The following is a 6,000-nucleotide window of genomic DNA, read 5'->3' on the forward strand; positions in this document are numbered from 1 at the left end:
TGACCAAGGGAAATGGTTTGGTCATGTGACCAACTAAGAATTACTCCTCCAAAGATCCAAATCCAAGAGAGAATCTCTCTTACCCAACTAACACCAAACCTCTAACACAAGCAGCACTAGAATACAGAAGAAACTCAAGCTTTACATTGTTGAAATTGAAATTAATAACAAGCATCACTCGCGGACGCAATGCATTTACACAAGCTTTCTATCAAGTTCAGTCATCTTTTTAGAATGTTATTCATTATTACAAATATCTGTTTCTTTTAGAATGATATTATAAAATGTACACTAAATTTCCCAATTTCAAAAATTGTAGGGGTTATTTTTTTAATTGAGTTTATTGAATAACTGCACATCATTGCAAATCAAAGTTTGAATTATGTTTGAGATAGATGTTCGCATTAAGTGTCTGATCCTATCGTGAATATGACTATGCAAGACAAAAATAAACATTTTAATCATTAGTAAAAAAATATTGAATTTTATCAACAAAAAAAAAATTGAATTGCATTTATAAGCAATTATATGCATTTCTACTATTATCATGTGGTATGAATTTTAGTTAAATTAATCCAAAGTAATCGAGTTTGATCGTTATTTAAAAATATATTTGATCAAACTTATTTGCGATCCGCCGAGACCGTGCTTTCCGAATTGCAAGTGTGTTGCTCATTCTAATTTTGTTATGTTATGGTGTCTCTCTGAATAAACTGTCAATTTAGTCCCTCAAGTATCAGTCCTTAAAATATATGAAAATAATGAATAGAGTATGTATAAAGTTATGTTTCGATTGATTTATTTGAGCTTTTATACTAGCATAAGCACTCGTGAGTCGTGACACTGCTTGAAAGAACGCATGAAAACAACTTATAACATGTTTATAAGTTGTTTTCAGTTTTTTTTTTCATAAACTCTCCAAGAAAAGTGTTTATGACAAAGCTTATACGAAAACAATTTAACTTTACTTTATCTTTTGTTATAGTAATAGCTTTACATAAGCGTTTATCACGATAAGTGCTTATGCTTTAACTTGCAAATGAAGTTAAGTATTCCCTCTATTTCCAAACTTTAGTAGTTTAAGGTTTTTACAGATAGATTAAGAAAATATTTGAGTACCCGTCGAATAGCTGTTGTGGCAGACACTAAAGTGAAGATCAAGTAAAAAGAACCCGATATGCCCTCAACTTAGTGTCACTCCCTCTGTTTTTTTTTTTTTTTTGTCATATCACTATTAAACTAATTTGCTTCATATTGGGATTGAATATTGGTAACAATGAACTGTGACTATTAGTTATGAATAGCTTTAGTTTTGTGTATTATTGTAGTTTTGAGCTTTTATGTGTATGATAGCATGGCATACATTTCTAGTATTGTTTCCCTTACCGTCAATGTAATTCCCATAAGGCCGCCTGTTATAGCGTTATGTGGGGTAAGCTATGCTCTGCTATCTATTGATCACAACTTTGTTTGGTTTGGCGGTGGGGCAGCCAAAACCACGTTTCAAGGTATTACCACCGTGGAACTACCTTAATTTTGAAGGGAAACGCTACATTATTCAGGTTTTAGTGTTAGTTGATTTGGGTTTTTTGTAGTAGTGCTTCTTTTAACCTAATTTCTAGTATAACAAATAGGAGTGCTATATGGTACTATTCTGCTCTCATTCAAATTTTGTATATCGCCAGTGATCAGTCTTTCTTTTAATTTTTCGTTATTTAAGACCTATTAGCCCAACAGGTTGATTGCTAATAGTTTTATTCAAGTGTTTTAAAATTAGTTTCATTCAAGATTCTATAATATATCATTTACTCCCAATAGTTTGGTTTTGATCAACTTTTGCTATAGAAATGTGGTTCTTGTTTGGTGTTCATTTTACTAGGTTGTGCACGGCATAGTAGCATAATTTGGATGATAAAGTTCGTTTTGGGCAGAAAGCTGTTGAAAGGCCTGGTTCGTCAGCAGGAAAGACTGCTGGTTTTTCTGATAGGCCACCATCTCGGTCTGGCTCATTTGAGGATTCAAGAAGTGTGGATTTTACCGACGACCTCGATCCCGTGGCACATGTGATATGTCGATGCGCCTTACTTTGATTTTCCCCTTCTGGTAATTCTTTGGATGTCTGGATGAAGGCAGAAAGCCTGTAATTTTATTAGGACAAAACATTGTTGAAGATTATGGAACTTGGTAATTAATGTTATATTGTTTGATTTTAATATTATAAATATTCTCCCCCTGTTTTGCATATGCTCTAATTGGCCTTGAACATTTGTAGTCTCGAGCTACTTCCTGTAAATTGGGTGAGTTAACATTCAACTTGGTCCCTGAATTTGCAAGCATCAGCCAAAATCATCCCCAAATTTTGCGAAATATCAATTTCGTCCCTGAATTTCTCTCACGTCCATCAAAATGGTCCCTCCGTCCAAAAGGTCCGTTAGTGATGCTGAGCTGGCTCCCTGCATGTTGTGTTGTCATGTACACGTGTCAAAAAGGAAGCCACATGTACAAGGACTAAATTGATGGAAACGCAAAAAATTCAGTTTTCACTTTTCAAATGCAATTTTTTCTGCTTTTCCATTTTTACCCCTGTTTTATCCGTACCTTCCACCCTCAGATTTCAGTCATACCCATCAAAATAGTCCCCGACCTTTCTCCTTCCCGCTAAAACCTTCATCACCTTCTCCTCTCCAAAATCATCATCATCGCCGGCGATCAACGGTGGGTTTTTGAAGAACGAAACGGTCTTTAGTTAAGGTAAGTCTCACATCCATCTCACCTTCTCCTGTTCGTTTTCACCATTTTTTTGACCCCTTTTTTTTATTTTCGTTTTTAGTTTTGATGATTTCGTTTTTAGTTTTAATGATTTCGTTTTCATTTTTAATGATTTTGTTTTCAAGTTTTCAATTTTTTTTTGTTGTTGTTTAGATTAGTCTTATTAGGATTTTTGGTTTAAAAAATAGAAAGATGATTTTTGTTCTGGTTGGTTACTATATTTGGTAATGGTGGAAATGTAGAAAATGTTGATGCTTGTAATGGTGGAAATGCAGAAAATGTTGATGTAAATAATTGTGGAAATGCATAAAATGTTGATGCTGCAAATGGTGGAAATGTTGATGCTGCAAATGTTGTAAATGCTGCAAAGATCAAGTTGTGTTTTCTGCGTTTTGTATTTTGTTCTGCATAGCTTGCCTTTCAAGAACCAGACTGATAGTTAGTTTTATAATTCAAGGACTGATTTGATGTTTTTTAACATAATCTAGGGATCGATTTGATGGATAGCCATAAAATTTAAGGACTAATCTGATGTAAATATTTTGACAGAAAGGTTACATGAAGATTCATTTCAACCTCTTTTCATTACAACATTACACACGTCTAGTACAATTCAGAAGCATGTTCACAAACTCAAACAAGCAAACCATGACTATCAAAAACTTAATCAACCTAAGCTCAATTCCTAAAGTATCAACTTTGTCCATCAACCTCACCCTCCAAACAACTTCATTCTCATTTTCCTTTGACTTGAACATGAAGATCGATTTTCTAAATATTTTTTGCCCATACACCCACCCAATCATTTCGGATTCAATTACAACAATTTTGTTTGAAGGAATTTTGAGGATTTTTTGATTTCGGATTCAATCAAAAAATTAGGGTTTGAGGTTATTTCAATTGGGGAAGAACGTTACCACTAATTATTGGAAGAGTTTTTGGGAATTTTGGAGTGTGGATTAAAGATTGTAAAATTAGGGTTCCAATTTTATACATTTGGGGAAGAAATAGCCATTGGGGAAGAGAGACGTTGGGGAAGATGACATTCTTACATTTTCTGCAAATCAGCCAAATTAGTCCTTGAAAATGTCGGTTACAATCGGCCATATTAGTCCCTGCTTGTGTGGCGTCTGACTTGGCAATCCATGTGAGAGGTTAACAGTTAATTTGAGATTCTTCATGTTTTTTTACATCAAACATATAGAGAGGATTTGTAAAGTTTCGATTGCATTCCAACTACACCTCAACTTATTTTGACTTTTCAATTACCAGATTAAATCATCCTTTTGTTAAAACAAATGTCAAATTAAATTATCCAATTTTTTAGGGTTTAATTGTCAAATATTTCTCTTAGATGGCGAATTTATGGAGATTCGACGGAACCGATAAAGTGATTCCCCTCCTTCTAGCGTTAATGATAGATAACCGTACACGAAATTCATTAGTATAGCGGTGCTACGCTAGCTCACGACGGAGGTAATGCACCGCTGAGAGTACAATGATGTTACAAGATATAGTCTAGTGATAACTCTTTAGTAGAGTAAGTGGTGAATGAATATGTCTATAAAATGGCACCCAAAAATTGTTATATAAGGGTGTTACAAGATATAGAAAGTTCTCTGTTTCCTCTGACTTGGTGTAGATTATGGGCTATTTGACCACAATAAATTAGGCCGAAGTCCATCCTGAACAATTTATTTTTTAAATTATTCTCTTATATACTAGACTTAACATTAATATCCATGCAAGATAAGATATTCTAAATTTAAAATATTCCCTAAAAGAGAATTCCTAATATAAAATAATGATGTATATTAATATATTTTTCTATCAAATAGTCTAATGATTATAACTCACACATTTTAAATGTGGAGAAGTGAGGTGTTTGGGGTTTGAACACCAGTCCATACATATAATATGCAATATCCCTGTATATTAATTTATTATGTGCTAGTTCAAAAAAAATACTGGTTCAATGTATTTTTTTTTTTTTTTGAAAGTGGTTCGATGTATTATAGTCAACATTTTAAAAAAGGAATCAATAAAAAAAACATTTTCCACATTTATTGTGGTCAACATTTTTGATTGGTTAAATATATCTTTTTTATGTTTAAAAAAAGGAAACTAACTAATAAGAGGTTTTATTCCCGTTGATTTTTTTTTTCATTTATTATGGTAATCCGTACTAATCTCTATAAATCTTTATATAATACAAAAGCATACATCTATGAGCAATAGTACACGTGGCGTCTTCATATTCTCCATCTCATTTAATGTTTTTTCATCAACCAATCAAAATGGATCTTTACTCATTCATTTTCTATTAGCCAATCAAAATGAAACATATGACTCATTTATTTTTCATCAACCAATCAAAGTTGATTATGACATATTCTTTCCTATATATAGACAATTTGATTTTCATTATTTTCATCTACCTCTTTCTTCCATAAAAAAAATCATTTCTTTCAACCTCATTCTCTTTTATTTTATTTATTTATTTATTTCTTATTTTTTATTGTTTTATTTATTTAACATTTCTTATTCTTATGTTACATTATATTGTGATTTCTTATGTTGTTGTTTTCTTATTCATATTCTCTCTTTTCAATTTTTATTTTTGTTTATAAGTTTTTTGTTTTTGACCAGATCTTTAGTTTGGACATGGAAGTCAATCAAGAGAAAAGAAGAAATGCATCACATATCAATCAAAAAATTTATCGAGGATTTTTATAACCATTTTGTTTTATTTTAATCTCTCGATACTCACAACCTTTTCTATATATTTATTTTTCTTGGTTTAACTTTTCTTATATTTCTTATGTTTTTATTTTACTTTTGATAATTTGCTCTTTTATATTTTACTTTGGTGATTATATTTGATTTTTCTCAATTTTTCCTACTTTATACTTGAGATGGAGACCAAATAGACAAGAAGAAATGTATCTCATTTTCACAAAACAGGTTGAATTGATAACTTTGGAGTGACATCTTTCAAATGATCTTTTTTTGAGAGGAAAATGATACTTTTCTGTATATGTCAAAAAAGAAAATCGTTTTTATGGCATCTTTAATTTATTTTTTGGGTAAAAAGTTCATTTTTCTTTAACTAAAAGGGAGCAAGGTGCTATCCTAAAATTTTAAGTGCATTTTAAAAAATAATAAACCCAGTAATCATTTATGTTTTATTTCTTTATCCAAATTAAATATATAAATGAATTCATACAAGTA

This window comes from Medicago sativa, chromosome 4 (genome assembly GCF_051527215.1).
Source record: "Medicago sativa cultivar Bolivia chromosome 4, Bolivia_mono, whole genome shotgun sequence".
NCBI lineage: Eukaryota > Viridiplantae > Streptophyta > Magnoliopsida > Fabales > Fabaceae > Medicago > Medicago sativa.